Source organism: Notamacropus eugenii, chromosome 1 (assembly GCF_028372415.1).
Source record: "Notamacropus eugenii isolate mMacEug1 chromosome 1, mMacEug1.pri_v2, whole genome shotgun sequence".
In the NCBI taxonomy this organism is placed as follows: Eukaryota; Metazoa; Chordata; class Mammalia; order Diprotodontia; family Macropodidae; genus Notamacropus; species Notamacropus eugenii.
In genome coordinates this window covers 499293478-499314717 of record NC_092872.1, presented here as the reverse complement: position 1 = coordinate 499314717, position 21240 = coordinate 499293478, and the positions used below count along the sequence as shown (strand labels likewise).

At 39.5% G+C, this 21240-nt stretch overlaps 1 pseudogene; it reads left to right on the top strand.

The window, feature by feature from the left end:
* The first annotated feature begins 13935 nt into the window (after window positions 1-13935).
* LOC140527101 (endophilin-B1 pseudogene) lies at window positions 13936-15064 on the top strand (annotated as a pseudogene).
* The last annotated feature ends 6176 nt before the right edge of the window (window positions 15065-21240 follow it).

The window sequence follows — 21240 nt, the reverse complement described above, 5'->3', positions numbered from 1 at the left end:
TGAATGTATAAATCATGGGAGCTGAAGATGTAGATGAATTGGGAAGACAGAGTATTTAAGGAGACATTCATTTGTATGTTGACAATCCTAAGAACCCAACTCCTTGAAAAAGGAGGGAAAGTACCCCAGACATAAGCAGGTGATTGCAACAAGGATCCAGACATTTGGACAGGGTGATCTAGACAGACAGAGCGAACTTCAAAGAAGAGGTTGTCAAGGTGGTGTCTTGGTGGGAGAATGTGAAAGTGTCAGTGAGAAAACAAAAAAAAAGTATTCCTATTCTTTCTGATCCAGTGTGAAGGGCATGAGAGAAGGGCTACCGAGTACTAGAGTAGGAGTTAGCTCTCCATGAATGCAGATGGAGAGTGTAAGAGAAGGAAATTGAGAATGAACAAAGTTCATTACCAATAGAATGGGGATTTGAGAAAGTACAATGGAGAGAGAAGGCAAAGGAGGATGGAGAGTAAGGAATGTAGGACTGACGTGGATGGGGAGGAAAGAACAAAAGTAGAGAAAGGGAGATGTAATTCTCATCTCAGTAGATAGTGACTGAATCATAGGTGCTAGGGAGAAAGAAGTAGGAGTTAATGAGGTGAAGGAACTATTTGACTAGAGATCCTATCTTCCAAGATCCTATGATGATTAAAGATACTGTCAGTCTATTTTCTCTCCAAATACCTTATGAGTAGGAATTAAGACATTAAGCGAGATAGATTAGGAGTCTATGTTGGTAGATTCCTGATTATCTGGTCCCCAGAGGTTTGAACTGAATTCATATGCAGAAATTAATTCTCTACCTCAGCCCAAGGTGACAGGGAATGACACACTCCACAAATACCCTATAAATTGAGTGTGCTCTTGGCTTCTGTTTGGGTCTGGTGGATGAGGTCCTGGCAGTAAAAAATGTTTGGGAGTTCAATGATTATGAAATCAGTGAAACTTTGCTTTGTTTTTCTCAAATAGTTTGGTGAAGTAGGGTGGAGTCAGTAGTGGAGTCAGTAGTATCTCAACACGTACTACAAATACTTCTGCCAGCTACCATGATACTCAATGGCAATGTACTGCTGAGGCATTCTTGTTTTCAATGACATGGGATAGAGTGGGTAGTGATCCCCACATGGCAGAAGGTTCCAGATCAAGAAAGCATCAAAATTCATTTCCAGGAAGGGGTTGTGACTGGAGCATCACTCAAGGTCTAGTGACAGGGAAAATATGAAATGCTTGTTTCCTTCTATCCTTCCAAATCATATCTAAACCTTTTGCCTTTCCCGGGACCTACCATAGTGCTCCATACATTGTGGGCATTAAATGTTTGCTGAATAAGTTAACAAAAAAAAAAACCGCAAAAAAATCTTGGTCAATATACATCCTCCATACAGTATAGAAATTACTTAATATATCATCACATCAAAGCATACAATCATCCTAAGCATTCTGGAGGAGGAACATATTGGATTGGAGAGCCATTAACATTCTGTCATTCTGAATGCAGAATTTTTGTGCATTAAGAGACAAAGGATATGAAGAGGAGATATTTGAGAAGACGTAACCTGATGCTGACTGAAGTATGTAGAACCAGTTATACAATATATACAATGACCACACAGTAAAGAGGGGAAGGAAAAGCAAAACTGAACTTGGTCTAACTGTAATAACAAAGTCAAGCCCTGAAGGAGAAAAGAAAAAGAAACAGACCTCTTTCACTTCTTTGCAGAAGTGGGGGACGATGAGTGCAGAATGTTGCACATATTTACCGACTTAGTTGATATGCTGGTTAGTTTTGCTTAGTTGCTTTTTTTCTTTTTTTATCATATGTCATAAGGGATAACTTACTGAGGAAAGGTTGGGAGAAGAAGGGAGAGAGAGAGGAAGAGAAACGGAGAAAGAGAGAAGAGAAGATAGGAAAAGAGAGAGAGAGAGGGAGGGAGAGAGAGAGGGAAAGGGAAAGGTAACATAAAAAGAAGGTATCTATAATTTTTTTTAATTCTATGATTCTTTGATTTCATGCCCCCAACCTGCCAAGTAAAGTGTCAGGAGGGCCCTGCTTTCCTGAAGGAGCATGAACAGTAGCAGCCTGACTACCTGGATATTTGGGCTCAGTTGTTTAGCCTCTTGGAAACCAGCCTAGCTGGCTGTAGGGGAAGGTAACTCTAACTTATTTTTTCTTTCTCATTGCTGAATACTTATCTAATAACCCTTCCTTCCCCAGAGGCGCCATTCCTCATTGTTCATTCTGACCACATGGTTTTTGATTAGAAACTCATCCAGGTTGAGACATTCATGCCACACAAGTTCTCTGACACCCCAGCTGAACCCAGCAGCAAAAAGTGCCTGAACTAAAAGCTATCAGTACCCCAAAAGAAGAAGGTCATCGTCTTAATGAGGAAGTAAGAACACACTGTTTAGGACAACTGCTGGGATGCATGTCAACAAACTTCACATTTCCCAGAGGCATGTACTTTAAGTCCATAGTTAATATGCCATCCTGTGACAGCTTGAACTTTCACAGCAAGCAGCTGATTGGATCTTCTGGTGCACAGACCCTTCCATATCAAAACCTTTTAAAGAATCAAGGTTTGTCTTGACTACATAATTTGAGAATGGTTTTTCAGCAGGAACATTTCCCTGTCAAGGGCAAAAAGCTATCCACACTCTAGCTATATCTTCTCCCTTTCCTTATCTGCAGCTTCTCTGAAATAATAGTGGGTCTGGATAGACAGAAGGTTAATGGTAGAGGAAGGGGTTTTAAGTAACTTTTCTCCTCTCCTAGCTTAAAAATCTCTATCCCTACACAAAATATAAGTTTCTTTCTCCCTTAGCAAGTTTCCAAAAATCACTTCATTTGTAAAAATGTATTTTATCGATGGTTGTATGGACCCCCTCACACACACACCCCTCATTCGCTATCGTTGGCCCAACAGGGAAGACAAAACCAGCACGGAGACAAGGAAAGGCAGCTTTTTCCTGGAAGGTTGCCCTGAGGATTTTTTCAATGGGAAATAGAGTAAATTTTTAGCCAAGAGGAGAAATTAGAGATTGGCTCCAACTCTGAGTAGAGCAGACCTGTCTAGGGTTTATAGCCAAAAGACTTCCAAAATGGTCATCTCCAGAACTTCAGGTATGAGAGACCAAAGTAGAGAATTATGTCACTTGCAGGAAAAGAGTCAGTTATCACTAGATAAGAAGTTATCGGGAACCAGAAGCAGGAAATTATCCACTATCTAGAAATACAGGTCAGTGATGAGATAGTATCAGGATCCAAAGGATAAGACCAGGAAAATACAGTGTTAAGGCAGGCATGAATCCAAGAAAACATGGATCCAAATGATTGTGAGATCAAACAAGAGTAATATTTTCTAATTTAATTCATTCAATGCAATAACTATGCCATGGTTATAGGATAACAGGTTCTTTTGAACCCTAACATTTGAGGCTAAGCCCACTTTCCTCAACTTTCTTTCTAAGCAACCTTTAGTCTATAGATAACTTCTGACCTCCATTAGCATTTCCAGGAAGAAACTTTGTCTCAAAGCACAAAAATAGAGAAAAGTTAGCAGGTAGGACTCGGGCTACATGAGGTAGCATGCTTGCAGTAGTCTTGGGTTCTTGAGTGTCTGTTAGTTTCTGTCTGTGAGTACCATTGGTTCACCAACCAAATGGATAAACTCCTAAGACAATGGCTAGTATGTGTGTTCTCCCTCAGGCTGTCTTGGATGCCCAGAGCTGACTATACCTTTATAGGGTCTAGGTAGTCAGCACCCTTTCATTAGGGTCTATGATAAGACTCTGCCTTCAGGCTTTGAATTCTCTGACACTACTCAAGACATTAAAGCAAACCTGATGGATGTGAGAAGCCTGAGACCTATACCCAAAAAAGCAGGTTTTTTAAAAATATAAAAACACATAAACGTGGAAAGGATTCAAAACCTCAGAGCAACTCAAAAAAAAAAAAAAAAAGGAGTCAACCAGTCCTGGGACTATGAAGTAGTGAAAACCAGTTTGATTAGTACTGTCCTAGCCCCTAGGGATACATATATGCCAAGGCTAATAAACTCAGATCATAGGCATTTAAACACCCATGCAGCTTCTTACTGGATGACATAGTAAGAATTAAGTTCCCTATGTCTCTGCTCCTCATTGCTAGACAATTAAGAAAATTATCAGACAATATTATTAGACAATTAAGAATTATTTGTCTCCTGACTACACTATCTTCCCCTATGCCAGACTGGTTTTTCTTCTATTAAGCCAACCAGCTCTTTGTCTAAACACTCTAAGTTTGAACCCTGAGGAGCTCTAGGCCTTTGACCAGAGTGTGAAAATTGTTTCATGGTTCTTGACAGACAATTGTTAATTTAATCACAGAAATTGTGAATACCAAATGTAATATGGACTTCCACTCCCTTAAATGATCCTTGTAATGTCAGAATTTCAATAATGTCCTTATATTACAACTCTTAAGATATTTACTCTTGATTAGGTTGAGTTGAACCACACATTAGGTCCCCCCACCCAGAGACATTGCCTTGAGGGGAGGCCAGCTCAAGCTGGATCTCAGCTTCTACTGTCCTTTTCCCTAACAATGGGATTCATGGCATGAAAGCAAAAGCAGCCAGAATGAAGTGGTTTTCCTTGTCTGGATTACTAAGGGCCACTGGGATCTCTTGACTAGACCTTGCTACCTCACCTGTCTCTCCCCCCTCTTCTCCTAAAACTATAACAACTTTTTCATGTGTTTCTTTGGTTAGGGAATCCACCGTACATCCCCCAATGTGGCAGGTTTGCTACTTTGTTATCTCAATTAAAGATGCTTTTGAGGGAGGAGCCAAGATGGCAGAGTAGAAAGATACACAGATGCTTAGCTCTTACCCCACAGCCCATAAAATACCTGCAAAGAAGAACTCTCAACACATTCTAGAGCAGCAGAAGCCACAGAACAATGGAGTGGAGGAGGTTTCTGTTCCAGAGAGACCTGAAAAACCTAAGGGAAAGGTCTGTTGCACACCAGATGGGGAGCAGAGCCCAGCCCTGCCTTGGCCACGTGGCACTGAGAGGAGCAGATCCAAGCAGGCTTCAGGGACGGAATCTCCAGCAGCAGCGCAGATCCCTCAACCCACAGGTGCCAAAGGTCAGTGAGAGGGTCTTTTTGGCTGGCTAAGAGGGGAGCGGGGTGTCCCCATAACTCAGGTCCCCTCAGGAGGCAGCAGCAGAGGCAGCAGCTGACAAGGGCTCCCAAAGCAGGCAGTAGCCCTCATCCATTGTTGAAGGTCTCCTCATAAACCCCCTGAGGGAACTGAGTCCTGTGTAGCAGCCCTGCCCCCACCTGAGCAGCTGAACTTAATCTCACACTGAATAGCAGCCCTGACCCCGACAAAAACCCCTAAGGCTTGGGAGCAGCATATTTGAATTTCAGCCCCCAAGTGCTGGCTTGGCGGAACTGGAGGTCAGGAGGTTGTGGAGAAGAAACTCAGAAGTCAAGTAACTGGCTGGGAAAATGCCCAAAAAAGGGAAAAAATAAGACTATAGAAGGTTACTTCCTTGGGGAACAGGTGTCTCCCCCCATCCTTTCAGATAAGGAAGAACAAGGCATACTGTCAGAGGAAGTCAAGGCCTCTGCCTTCAAAGGGAACTTAAACTGGATTCAGGCAATAGAAGACCTTAAAAAAGCAAGTTAGCAGCTTACTAAAGGAGAACCGAAAAAATGCTGAGGAAAATAACAGCTTTAAAAAGAGGCTAACTCAATTGGAAAAAGAGGTCCAAAAAGCCAACGAGGAGAAGGAGGTTTTAAAAAGCAGAATTAGCCAAATAGAGGAGAAGTTTCAAAAGCTCACTGAACAAAATAATTCATTGAAAGAGAGAATTGAGTTCAGCAAAATGAATGACTATGAGTTAAACCAAGAAGTTAGTAAACAAAACCAAAAATTTGAAAAAATAGAAGATAATGTGAAACAACTCATTGGAAAAATAACTGACCTGGAAAATAAAGCCAGGAAAAATAATTTAAAAATTATTGGACTACCTGAAAACCATGATGAAAAAAAGAGCCTAGACATTATCTTCCATGAAATTATCAAGGAAAACTGCCCTGATGTTATAGAATCAGAGGACAAAATGGATATTGAAAGAATTCATTGATCACCTCCTGAAAGAAACCCGAACAGAGAAACTCCTAGAAATATTGTGGCCAAATTTCAAAGTTTCCAGATCAAGGAGAAAATACTGCAAGCAGCTAGAAAGAAATAATTTGAGTACTGTGGAAATACAATCAGGATTACACAAGATCTGGCAGCTTCAACGTTAAGGGATCGAAGGGCTTGGAGTGGGATATTTCAGAAGTCAAAGGAACTGAGATTGAAGCCAAAAATCACCTACCCAGCAAATCTGAATATAATACTTCAAGGGAAAAAATGGTCATTCAGTGATATAGTCGAATTTCAAGATTTCATATTGAGGAAAAGAACAGATCTGTATTTAAAAATTTGATTTCCCAAGACAAGAATCAAGAGAAGCATGAAAAGGTAAACAGAAAAGAAAAATCATAAAAGATTCTCTAAAGCTGAACTCTTTGCATTACTACATGGAAAGAAAATATTTTTATCTCTTGAATCTTTTCTCAGTATTTGGGTAGTTGGAGAGATTGTACATACACTCACACACACATACACATAGATAGAGAGTAGAGGGTGTGTTATATCAGAAGATGATATCCACACACACACACACACACACACACACACACACACACACAAAATAACAATAAAATAAAATAAAAATTAAGGGGTAAAGGAGGAAAATTCCGGGAAGAGAAAGAGAGTAATGGAATGGGGCAAGCTGAAACTCATAAAAGAGATAAGAAAAATCTTATTCAATGGAGGAGATAAGGGAGAAGGGGAGAAGGGGGAAAATAAAGCTACTCTCCCCACATGTGGCTGAAGGAGGGAATAACATGCTCACTAAATTTGATATGAAAATTTATATATACCACAGGAAAGTAGGAGAGGAAGCGACAAGTGGAGTGAGGGGAATGTTAGAAGGAAGGGCAAATGGGAGAAGGGAGTCACTAGAAAATAAACACCTTTGAGAAGGGACAAGGTCAATTGTAGGGGGGAAAAATAAGGAGGGATAGGGTAGGGCAGAGGGCAATATAATTAGTATTACACAACATGATTACTATGGAAGTCTTTTGCAAAGCAACACATATTTAGTCTGTATTGAATTGCTTGTCTTCTCAGTAGGGCTGGGGAAGGAGAGAAGTTGGAATTCAAAGTATTAGAAACAAATGTTGAGAATTTTTATTGCATATAATCGGGAAATAAGAACTACAGGGATAGGGGTATGGAAAATTATCTTGCCTTGCAAGAAAAGAGAGAAGATGGGGATAGGAGAGGGACGGGGTGTGATGGAAGAGAGAGTGCATTGAGGGAAGGAGTAATCAGAATGCAAAGTATTAGGAAGCAGGGAGAGGGGAGTGATGGGGAGAAAAATTGGACATGTTACAAAGTGAGGTAAAAGCAATTAGTATTAAAACAATAGACTGAATTAATTACTGAGAATAAATCAATGACATCTTTAGTTTGGAGAAAAGAATTTCAGTTTAAATTTCCTAGAGGAAGGTAACCTCAGGTAAAATTTGGCATTGATGGAAAAGTCAAGGTTGTAATGGTAAATTTGATTTTATGATTTCCATTTAATCAGGAACTAGAATATATATAGAAAGGCATGTAAGCCACTTAAGATTTACCTCAAAAGATGTTCCTTAGCAAAAGTGAAACTATAATCATATTTGAAACCTGGTTATTGGAACTTGCTATTTTTAGATGCTATGGGATATTAAGTGACTGTTCTTCTGAGTCTAACTCCAGGTATAGGTAGCAAGAAAGGCGATCTGAGCCTCCAACACATGATGCCAGTAAGCTGATGAGATGCTGGTATGACCTGCATAGGTGATCTCAAGGGAAGGGTGGGAGAGTGGCTGTTCAGCATGGGCTGAGGTGGGATTCTCCTGACTCAATTTCCCCACTGACACCTGGCAGACTTTAAGCCTGACTGAATGCAAGTGAATAATCTAATCCTGCCTGGAATTGACATGAAGTTGGGGAGTTATTGTATCCCTGTGATGTCCTTACTATTGGTGGCAATTTCCTATAGTCAAAAGGTTTGTAAGCTTGATACCAGATCTATTCAACTATAGATTATGGGTAGGGGAACATCCTAGGTTGTCTAAAATTAAGCTATTAGGCATAGACCAACAACATTGTTAGGGTCCTTTAATTCTTAGTAATACTGTGGAGACAATTAGGTCAAGGGCTTGTGAAGTTAGCAACATAAATATTATCTGTGTCTCGGTTAATGTTCAAAAAAAAAATTTCTTTTGTGGTCCATATTGTAAATGCTTTAAAAAGAAGTATCACCTGACCAAAAGTTGGAATTGCTTTATCTGTTATAAACTGTGTTAAAAATAAATAATTTTTTAAAAAAGATGCTTTATTTCTCAACTCATGGCTTTGATTTATTTCAGAATCTGACCTTTCATGTTCAGAAGTCACCCCACTATATGCTTCTCTCCACTGATGGCAAAGGGGCCTCACACGGAAACTGTTCCTTGTTGTCAACTGTTCTCTTCCTTCCTTTGTGAGTACTAATGAGGTTTTGTTCATAGTTACCCCATGTGGTTCTTTTACTTTTCATTTGAACTCTCCTGTACTACAGTGACTTCAGTCTCTGCCTACAGAAAAGTGAAGGATTAAATTACCTAGAAGCAAAAGGGAAGAAAACCCCACTCTCCATTTGTTGTCCCTTCCACTCCTTTACCATTTTTATTTTTTATAGGTTCTTTAAGTCAGACCTAAATCTTTCCTATTTTCATTTACTAAGTTTATGGAGGAGTCTTAGACATCTTGTCTTGTCCAGAGGCTGCTGCGAACCCACTATTCAATGCTTCTCTGTGCCGTACAGGAGACTTTAGCTTAACATTCACCAGTCTCTCTGAAGTTGAAATCTGATAGTATTATCCCCACTGTGCTGATTCACATCACCTCCCCTCTACGTGGAGAAAATGAAATACCAAATGAGATTTCCATGAACCCCTCTAGGACCAATGGAGATGGTAAACTGGAGAAAGTTAAGATGGTTACATTGCATTCATTTATTTAATGCAGAATGCTAATCATTCTTAAGGTTAGGTTAAAAAATAAAATGCCTTTGCTGACTTTTCAGACCTGCTCCATTAAGCAGCTGGCATTGCCTTAATTAGATTCATAAGAACTTACTGTAATTACAAAGGCTTCTGAATAGGGAGAAGAAGCATTCCTCTGCTAATTTAGTCCAATACTTCTTTCAAATTTCTAGGAGATTAGAAATGAAAGAAACATTTCCCATCATTAGCGCTAGTGTTTTTCTCTTTATTTTAAATTGAAATAGAAAGTTGTTAAACACTGGTCAATAGGTTCATTCACCTCTCCCCTCCTTCTTCAGTATATTCATCTAGCTCTTTGGGGCCTGTCATTTAAAATATAAATTCAATCCCCAAGGCAGGAGAGGAATGCTTCAGACCAAGCTGTACCTCCTGACCTGCATAAAATCCATAGCCTTATTTCTCCTTCCCTTCACTGCATCTCTACCCCTGGGTCAGGGAGACAAGTAGAAGGCTGTCCCAACTGCTCTAGCTGAGGAGAACAAACAGAAAAATTCAGTTCTTGGGAATAAAAACAAAAAGTAGCCAGGGGAGAAGATAGCATTGGAGAAAATAGTGAAATAGAGAAGGATCAAGAAAAATGACTGCAACTTCAGAAGAATCAGGAGATGGGGCCAGGGCAAACAGGACTGCAAAACTCAGAGCAGCTGTTGACATTCTTGTCTCCTTGGTGGACTGGCCCCCAACAATATGGTGACCATGCAGATTCTTTTGTGAGCTCTTTGTGAAAGCAAAGCCTTCCCTTCCCAGGAGAATGTAAGCTCCCTGAACAGAGGGATTATTATATTTGTATCTCGTATTTGTATGTATCCACTATGCATAGTGGATGTGTAGTAAATGCTCTTGGAATTTTTTTTCTTTGCTAACTAACTTCAATTATAGGAAAATGAGAGAAGCAACATGGTAAGATGGAAACTATGCCAGATTTAGAGGTAAAGGAACTGGGTTTGGAATTCTGATTCTCCCACTTAGTAACTACATGACTTGTATCTAAAGTACTTTCCAGCTCAAAATCTGTGATATGGTCTCAGACTGACAGAATATGAAAGTTAAGATAGAATATGAGGTACCTTTAGATCTTGTGTCTTGCTTGATCCCTTCTAAGCCTTAAATTATATGATTGTACCTGAAGTCACAGGGTCACAGATTTGGAGTTGGTAAGAACATGATTAGTTATCTAGTCTAGTCTCCTCATTTTAAAGATGAAGAAATTTAGATCTGGAGATATTAAGTGACTTGCACAATATCACCCAGGTAGTGTTAGAGCAAGGTGCAGCTAGGTGATACCGTAGTGCACAGAGCACCAGAACTGGAGTCAGGATGACTCATCTTTCTGAGTTCAAATCTGATCTCAGATTCTTTGTAAATGTGTAACCCTGGGCAAGTCACTTCACTGTTTGCCTCAGTTTCCTCATCTATAAAATGAGCTGGAGAAGGAAATAGAAACCACTCTAGTATCTTTGCCAAGAAAACTCCAAATGGGGTCGTGAAGAGTCAGACCCTACTGAAATGACTGAACTACAACAAATGTTAGAGCTAGAATCTGAATTCTTGTCTTACTCTTCAGAGATTCTATAACTGCTTAACTTGTCCATGATAGATTGATCTATTCTTTCTGAAATAATCTGGCCTCTTCCTAATCTTCCAGTCTTCTTGTACCCTAGTCCTCTTCACGTACTCTGTGATCCAATAATACCAGCCCTTCTATTCTTCACACATGACAGTCTATCTCTTGACTCTGAATATTTTCACTGGCTATCCCCCCTACCTGGGATGCATTCCCTCCTTATTTCTGCCTCGTGTCTTCCCTGCCTTCCTTCAAGTCTCAGTTAAAGTCTAACCTGCCAAAAGTATTTCCTAGTCCTTAATCTGAGTGCCTTCCTTCTGAGACTACTACCCCAAATTTATACTGTACAACAGATAGGTCAAACACATCTCCAGCTCCTAAGTGCACATAGCACAGTGCGTGACTCATAGTAGGCACTTAATAGGGGTTGACTGATTGAATATCACCAAAGTCCAGAAAGTCCGCATACCACACCCCACAAATTATCCCTGTCAATGTCATTATCCTACAAATGAATTAAAAGATTCTCCTTATGGTCTATTCTTGTTTTTCGGTTTTTTGGGGTTTTTTGTCTATTTGCTTTTGTTGAGTCCTATGAGGACAGGAATCGGCTGCTCAATGAATCCTCCTTCTTTAAAAGGAAAAAAAGTAAGGCACAAAATCCAACTAAGACATCTGGCACAAGCCTAGAAGAAAACCATCTGAAGGGATATAGATGTATAAACACAGTGAGTACAAGGGGAGAGGTACAGGAGACTATACAAGTTGTAGATTTAGAGGGAGGATACCTTGGTTGGATTCCTGCCTTTGACACTCCCAGGCTGTATGACTATGGACAAGGTACTTAAATTTTTCCATAGCCTCACTTTTCTATAAAGTAAGGAAAATAAAACATGTGCTACCAACCTCCCATTATTATAAGGAAATGGGTAGACACCCAAGATGGGTGAACAGCTCTGTGTGACTCCAAGAAGCAACAGCCACCCCTGACAACAGTTCTCAGAAGACAGGCTAAACCAGGTTGAAGGCAGCCAGCAGGGTTTAAACCCACATGTGAGTTAGGGGGATGCCTACCCCAAGCATGTGAAGACTTCCCCCAGAGGAATAGGCAGATGAGAACGAATTGTTCCAATGGCCATGAAGGCAGCTGAAGCAGGCTCTCTGGAGCTTGCCTCCCGGGCTGTCACCAGTCATCCTGACTTTTGTCTGGTCACTAGACTTTGATGGCTTTGAAAGAGAGAGTGAGGCTGATGATTTGGGCAATGACATCTCACTTAAATCCAACTCACTCACAAATCAAAGCATCTGATATCTTTGGTCTTCGTGAACAAAGAATGACCAGCAGCAATTATAGGGAAAACCATTTTGAAAACCTTCAAAAACTACATCATTGTTAATTAGCGTGGTTATCATTACAATAAAATTTTAATATATTAAGGACTACTCAACCCCAAAATGAGTAGAGGGGGCAACAACAGCAGAAAAATTAAAATGTAGAACCCGTGTAGTCTTCACTCAGCCCCACCTATGATGGCTGTAGTAATTCATATTTACATGGCACTTTACAAAGTGTGATAATGCAAAGACTGAAGTGAATTTACTATTCTGTGATTATGGCAGGGGGAGGGGCGGGGGGGGAATAAAAGTTTCCCTCAGTAATTGAACTGTGTCGACAAATGAAAATGGGAAAGTTTAATTAGTACTTAAGGGAACAACTTCTTTTCCAGATTTCTTTTTTAGTGCCTATTTACTTGAATTACTTTTTCCATACTTCAAGGACCTAGAGTGTTGTGGATGTGTGTACTTCCTTCAGCAACACTCTAGGATTTAGTAGACTATCTTGGAGAGTCCAAGAGTCCTCAGTCCAAAGGGTCATCACCTTTGGGCAAGTCTAGAGGTAACCTTCTCCTCCTTAACTAGACAAGTCCTCTGACAAGAGACATACAATGCCCATCACTAAATACATACTTAAAGCCTTTCTAGATTGGTAGAATGTATTAGACCTTGAGCTCCACTGCCCTTGATCTGTAGAGTTCAGAAATCAGAGGGGGCTTTAGTGGAAGGTCCATTGACATATAGAATTCCTTTTCATAGATTCCTTTTAAACCATTTTTTCTATATTCATTACAATATATTTGAAAAATTTCTTTATTTCCTTATGCATGTTTCCTTCACCTAATTTGAATTCCTAGATGTGCACTGTCATTAGTATATTAGTATTACATAGTATATATTACATAGTGCAGCGCACTATAATGAATAAAAGGTCAGCCTTGGAACCAAGAAGGCCTGGATTCAAGTCCTACCTCTGATACATATAGACAGTGTGGCCCTGGGTAAGTCATTTAATATCTCAATGATACAGGAAGAACTAAAGCTATAAGTTGGGGGGGAAGGGAGCTCCAATCTGCATTGACTTGAAGAAGCCATCTCACTTGAGCATTCCCTAGAGTGACTAATACAAATCATAGAACCAGTCCCCATCCCTATCTCTATCCTTATATGTATACATTAATCACAAATACACAAGACCAGGGTTCTGGCCCCAACCTAGCTAATCAGTCAATGCCATTTGTTAAGTACCTATGTGCCAGACACTCTGATAAGTGGTCGAGCTATAAAGGCAAAAAACAAAGGACAAAAATAAACAAAAACCATTGACCCTTACCATAAGGAGCTTACAGTCCAAGGTATATATAGGATAAATTGGAGATAATCTCAGAGGAAGGGCATCAAAATTAAGAAGGACTAGGAAAGATTTCTTACAGAAGGTGGGATTTTAACTGAAACTTGAAGGAAGCCAGGAGCCAGAGATGAGACAGGAAAGTTCCAGGAATGAGGGACAGCCAGTGAAAATGCAAGGAGGCTGGTATCATTCACAAAGTACATAAGAGCAATAGGATGATTGGATAAGGAGGGGGAGCAGGGTGGGGAGGAGGGGTGAGCGTTGTGATATAGAGTGAGATGTCAAGAATGATACCTAGGCTGGAGGCTGTGAGCCTGGGTGACTGAAAGGATAATACCCTTGACAGTAGGAAGGGAAGTTAGGAAACAAGGTGGATTTGGAGGAAAAAATAATGAATTCAGTATTAGACATATTGAATTTAAAACATTTATGGGCTGTATCCTGGCTCCTCTCCCCACTCCTTCTGAGGCAGCTTCAGCTCAGCCCAATATGAGCATCATGGACTTCAACATGAGGAAGCTGGCAACCCACTCAGGCACCTTTTTCAGCCACGCAGTGCAATTCCCAGAAGAAAAGCTTGATCAGGCAGAGAAAACTAAATTGTATGTTCATTTAGAGAACCTTCTTAGCAAAGCTGAATGCATCAAACAATGGACAGAAAAAAATGAGGCAAACAGAGGTGTTATTGAAGCCAAATCCTGATACTAGCAGAGAAGAGTTTGTTTATGAGAAGTAGGGTAGAAAAGCTCCAACTCATAGAAATGACCAAGAACTCTTGGAGAGATACATGATTGATGCAGGAATTTCTTTCAGTAATGCCCTCATCAAATGTGGAGAAACATAAAAACAGATTGGAACAGCAGACAGAGAACTAATTCAAACATCTGCAATAAATTTTCTTACTCCTTTAAGAAACTTCATAGAAGGAGAAACTACTACAAATAAGAAGTTTGATTTGGATGTAGCAAAGACCAGCCTGAAAAAGGCAAAAATTGCAGAGACTAGAGCATTATCCGAACAGGAATTAAGAATAACTCAGAGTGAATTTGACTGTCAAGTGGAGATTACCAGATTCCCTCTGGAAGGGATCAACAGTACACATGCACACTACCTTCACTGCCTGCATGACTTTGTGGAAGCCCAAATGACTTACTACACTCAGTGCTACCAGTACATGCCAGACCTGCAGAAACAACTTGGGAGTTTTCCATCTGCCTTCCTAATAACAATCAGACTTCCCCAACTTCCGTGTCAAATACCTCCACTTCCTCATCACCCTCAGTTACCACCCCTCTGTTGCCTTCAGCAAGTAATACAGCTGTTTCTCCTGCCCTCAGTGACTTGAAGGACTCCCCTGAAAGTAGAAAAACCAGGATTCTCTATGATTATGATCTTCCACACAGTAGTGAATTATCACTTCTCGAAGATGAGTTGATCACAGTATACAGTATCATTGGGAGGGATTCAGACTGGCTGGTGGGTGAAAGGGGAAATCTAAAGGGAAAAGTATCAATTACTTACTTAGAACTGCTCAACTAAGTGGGGGAAGGCACCTCCATACAGACTACCAGTTATGACACCATATTTATATATGACTAACTATGTAAAGCAGGTTTAAGTGTTTTCCACATTAATGTCTTAAGAGATTCAGCCATCAGAACCAGATTTTTCTGCCAATAATGTTGCATGGTAAATGTTTCATTACTTCAGATTTGGCGTTAAGAACTTTTTACTTCACACCAGGGATGTTTTCTTAGAGGATTCTCTGTTTCTACTGAAGTTTTCATTAATAAACAGGCTTTGAGTAAACTAGATCAAAAGTAGGAGATGTTTTCTACTGGATTTTTCACTAATGGCAAGCTTCTTTCTTTATGTAAAATAAATTTATTGTGAATTGACTACAAAAATGTAAATAGTCAGTTGGAGATGAAAGACTTAAGGTCAAGAAGAAGGTTAGGGCTGGATCAGTAGAATTGAGATGGTAGAGGGAGGACCTGGAAGTGGCAATGGAAAGCAAGGAATGTTCTTTCAAGGAGTATACTACCTCAACACTTGTTTGTTCCTCTGAAAATTACTTCTACTGATCACCAGAACACTCTCCTTTCTTCCTCATTGAGTCCAATGCTTGTCTCACGGTCTTTTTTTTTTTTTCCCCCAATTCCTGCCTTCATACTAATGACATTCCCTAAAACACCCTAACCTCCCAGTTCCTCATTTTAGTTCCCAAAGTAAGTGATACCACCTGTTGAAGGGTGCTGGACCAATCCAGGAAGGGGGCAGTAGCAGCCTCAGGTGCAATTAGGGGACAATAAATTTGTATTGGGGGTGGTAGAAGCATAAGGAAAGAAGAAAGTAAGGTTCTCAGCCAAGAGAGCAAATTCTAGCTCAGTCTTGTCCTAAAGGATAACACCAATGAAGTTGTTAAATCCTTTGCTAAATTTGGCAGATTGTCTTCAGCATTCTTCTGATCAAATGACCCTGCCATAAAAGGAAATTAGGTTAGTTCTATACAACCTGTTCTCAGTGAAGTTATTCTAACTATCACTGATCACCCTTTTCAATGTGCAAAAATCACCCTATTAATAATGGTCTAGAATTTTGAACAATTAAAGCCAAAAAATGATCATCATTTAGTCAAATCAAAGACAAATCTTTAATGTAAGGCCTCAGTAATCTACCCTTGGCCTTATGTTGTTAAATAATTTTATGGATGAGGTCATATACAGTACACTTGCCAAATTCTCAGATTAAAAAAAAATAAGCAGGGATAGATAACTAGCACATTATATGACAGAGCCAAGTTCTGAAAATATCTATCTGTCCAATCTAACAAGATGAAAGGAAAAAATATAAAGTTCCCACACTTGGGTTTAAAAAAATCAGCTTAACACAAATACAGGTTGAAGAAGATATAGTTAGATCGCAGATCCTATGAAAATGTTCAAGCTCAAGAAAAGCTGACTATATTATATGGCAACCAAGCCCTCTCCCTCCAAAAAAACCTGATGGGATCATTCTGAGGCTGTATTTAAAGAGGCATTATGTCAAGAAAGAGGAAAGTGATAGAGTCTTTCTATGCTCCACCCTAACCCAGTCACATCTTGAGTACTGCGTTCATTCCTGGGTACACATCTTAGGAAAGGTCAGACAAGATGAAACAGATCCAAAAGAGGGTAGATAGGATGGTGAAAAAACTAGAGAATACATCACACAAGGAACAGTTCAAGGAAATAGAGGTGCTTTTCCTAGAGAAGAAAAAGCTTAAAGAAGATTGAAATGACAGCACAGAGCTATCTTAACTATCTAAGGGACTCACAAGGAAGGTAGAACTAGCTAGATTTCTTCATACAGAATCAGGAGCAATAGGTAAGGATTGCAGAGTCTTCACTTTCAGTTCAATATAAGACCAACCTTCTTGCCAATTGATGGAATGAATGGACCGCCTGAAGAATGAATAGGTTTCCCCCATAACTAGGTTTTTCAAGTAGGAACTCAATGATACCTTGTTGAGAATATTATTGGAGGAATTCTTGGTCAGACTCAGACTACACTAGATACCTTATGAAGTCTCTTCTGTTACCACATAATGGTCATAACGATGATAATATATCCATATCATATCTTTAATACTATAAAGTGATTTCCTCCCAACAATCCACTGAGATACATACTGTACATATTATTATCCCCATTTTAGAGATGAGTAAATTTGAGGTTTAGAAATTATGTGAGTTACTCATGGTAACATACTTAAGAAGGATTGGAGCCAATATCTTGAAGGTTGCTTCCAGCTCTTCAAGTATTCCAGATTTATTTTTAAAATCCTTACCATTCAAACTTTTTATTCACTCAAAATGATCTTCTCAATCAGCACAGTAAAATAGATAGAAAGATGTATTTGGAATCTGAAAGACCTGAATGCAAATCCCATCTCAGATACTTACCACTCATGTGACCCTGGGCAAGTCACTTGATCTCTCTTGGCCATAGTTTCATCATCTATAAAAGAAGGGGTTGAATTTGATGACCTCTGAGGTACCTTGCAGCTCTAACCCTATACACCTACAACAGAGTATAATGTCTACAGTCTGAAATGGGTAGAAATGTTAGATTAAAGCAGGGTGTGTATGGCACAGGAGAGAGAATAAAGGAGAAGTCACAGATTTTTTTAAAAATCTGACAGCAAAAGGGCACAGGATGCATTGATAATAAATACATCAGAAAGCATTCATCTGTGGTTTCTGTACATAGAAGGAGGAGAAATTTCCTCCTTAAAATATGTTCTCCTTAAAATAAATTTGCAGAGATTTTCCTTGTGGACTCTAATTGGAACCTGGGAAACTATTTAATTGCTGTTACTCAGTTTCCCTACAAATAATGATACTTATCATTAAATGAAGCTCAGAGGGTGTTGGGAAGATTAATAAACTAACCTTAGAAAAGTACTTTAGAACTATCTGATATTATCATTATTAAATCTACAGAGTATGAAATGTGACAGAGAAAATAGCAGTAATCATTCCTACTCTTTGTCAAATGCCTGTCACCCCGAATCACCGAGCAAACAGTCTCAAGCCCACGCTGCAGATGGAAGGAAATAGGACACTTTGATCTATGAAGACCGCAAAGAACTACAAATTATTATCTGTCAGTAATGATGCTGGAAACTGGCAGGTTTAAGTATTTAACTGTAAAAGCTGGTGCTTAAAATGAACTGAATTCAGTTGTTAGTAATAGATCTTGATCTGTGATTAATAGCATGCAAAGTCCCTTTAGAAATCAAATATCTTACTGCCTTCAATCTCTCCATCGTATACTCCACCTGGAGCATGAATAGTCAGACCTTGCTGATTCAGACTATCAGAGAAGAACAGTTTGATGGAGTGGAGACACTGGTTTGATGAAAAGACAGGACATGCTTTTATGCTTAATCTGTATTATTAACATTTTGCCCATAACTTTTTTAAGTCTAGATAATCAACAAAAATAATAAATCAAACCCTAATTTGCAGCACTTACTGATTTCCAAAGTGTAAATATTCATCCTGAAAGTTTAACTATCAGCTCTTGATAGCTGGTTCACACTGGCTTCAGCACACCCATGTGTAGAGTCTGAGTTGGATAGTCAGTAAAGGAATCCTGCCTTTGGTGCTTATTATCTCTTTGACCTTGGGTGAGTCACAACCTCCCAAGGTCTGTTTCCTTACCTCTAAGGAAAACAGGAAGTTGTGTCTCTAAGGTCTCTTCCAGTTCTAAATCAATGCTCCTATGAATGAATAAGTTTTAAGAAAAAAACATATTGTAAGGAGTGAAAGTTTCAGTACTTTCACCATAATTCAATATAAAAGCTTTGTCAAACAGGTCCCTATAAGACAGAGACCCCTACGGGTCCATGAGGGTTCAAGGGTCCACGAACTTGGGATATGTGTGTATGTCTGTATAAATATATGTATTTCAATATAATTGGTGTCTTTGGTAATTTAATATATTTGATTTTCTACATTTAAAAACATTATTCTGAGAAGGGGTACACAGTTTTCCTCAGACTGCCAAAGTGGTCTATGCCACCAAAAAGTTAAGAGCTCCTACTATAAGTCCTGCTTTAATGAGTACATAACAATGATCTATAATTAACAAATCTTTAATTAATTAATTAATTAATTGAATGTTACGTTTCCTTTAATGAGTAATTCTGCTGTGTTTGAAGCTATGTTTGATTCTGCAACTTAAGCATGCCTTCTTGGCCTTGCTTATGCTATACATTTAGCAATTCCATCTTTCACAGAAAAAAGGCAAACCAAAAATCAAATCAAAATGATCACAAAAATTCCACATGAGTAAAGTCTGCATTAATAACAGAAAATAACAGAATGTCAGAGCTAGAAGGGACTCCAGAGGCCATCCAGTAGGTTACTCATTCTTGTTCTAGACTGCTCTAACTTTTGAGTTTTTGTTATTATCAAGCGCATGTAGCATAGGGGTGTTGTTGTATGGCTTGAAAGGAGGCAGAATAGATATTGCTAGCCCAGGGGTAGGAAACCTGCAGTCTGAAGGCCACATGTGACCCTCTAGGTCCTCAAACATGGCCCTTTGACTTTGATTGGGCTGCACTTGAGGACCTAGAGGGCCACATGTGATCTCGAGGCCAAGATTCCCCACCTCTGCTCTAGCCTCTTCTCCTTCCACCCTTCTCCAAGAGAGACTTTAATTCCTGCCAATAGAGAAAGTAGGAAGTTGGGGCCAAAGGCTGCCTCCCTCTGCTCTCCTCTGAGAGTGAGGGTACCAGACTAGAATTATATTTATTGATTCCCTTAAATATTATTTGTCATGGGGATGTGATTTTTAGGTTCAGGCTTACTTCTGGGCATTGTTTCATCACTGGGAGAAGCAAGAATCCAAGCTTTATATCCAAGGCTTAATCTCTACCTCACCAGATACCAGTTCCACAATAAATACATGTAACATTTAGTCAAAAAACCCCTATTTATCCAATTCAACAGCAAAAGAGAATTCATAGAAAGTACACAAAAGTGCACAAAGTACTAGACAATACAAAATAAAGGAGCTTTTCCATTGGGAGTGAGGAAACTCAGCTCAACCATGAGAGAGAGTCCTAAATCTCACCCAAAGAGAAGCTCCCTTCAGTCTCTCATGTGGCAAACTGGGGATAGGGGCATGATAGAAACTGCCAGCTACTCTCATGTTGGCTTCTTCCCAGAGTCTTTTCCTTCAGCATCCTGAAGTGGGCTTGGGGCATCTTTCATCCTCTCTCAAAGCCAGAATTACCTGAAGTCCAAACAGACTCAGTGACTCAAAAAGGTCTGAAGAGCTCTCTTCTTCTCTCTGTCTCTGTTTGTCTTTGTGTCTCTCTAGTCAACTCTTCCCTATCTATGATGTAGGTGCCAGATATTGATCTCTACCATAAAGGAGAGAGTCCCATCCCAATGGGCTTTGGGACTGGGGTAATATTATTCAGCCAAAATCAGTCTCTCTACAACTTCTACCCATGGCTCATAGTTGTGTGGTTCAGGATTCAAATGAAGTAAATTTAACTTCTCTTTAATGTGAGCTCTTCAAACACTGGAAGACAGCTATCATGCACTCATCATTATATTTTACTATAACCTGCAACAGATAGCAGCTTAATGACCCAAATCATCTGAGTCCTGTATTTAACATTTTTTTCTTTAACCTGATACTTTATAGCACCAAGTAAGCTAGAAGAGGTGAATTGGGAAGTTTTGTGGTTTAGGGAAATTAAGCTTGCAACCAGGAGAGTAAAGGGAGAAAAAGTGGTTCATTCCAAGGAAATAGATGGTGCCAATTTAATTTCTTGACCTGTCCTGCCAGGAAGAGAATTCAATTTCCCCTCACCCTTCTGGTCAGTTTCCCAAGTTGTGTAGCTTCTGACAATGCAGCATTATTCAGGAGGTATTAATGAAGTGCAAACCTTTGAAATGGGAAGGCTTGTCCCTATTTCTTTTCTATGTCACAAAGAGATAAGGGAAAAATGCATTCCAAGAGCCAATTCAGTTCATCCTGCATCCTTACTTCCATGCGAATTCAAGAATACTCATCCCTGGATCTGGCATACAATCCTTTGGTGACAATTGTAACACCAGACTACATATTGAATAATTTGTATTCCAACCATTCTCATATTTCTGACAGTTCTTTACCCCCTGCTGCCATCATCAAGCATGGCTATCATTTGTTAGTTAAAAAACCCAAGCTCTCTCAAGCTTCAGAAAACTCATTCGATGATGAAACATCTACTATTAATGTAGGTACAAA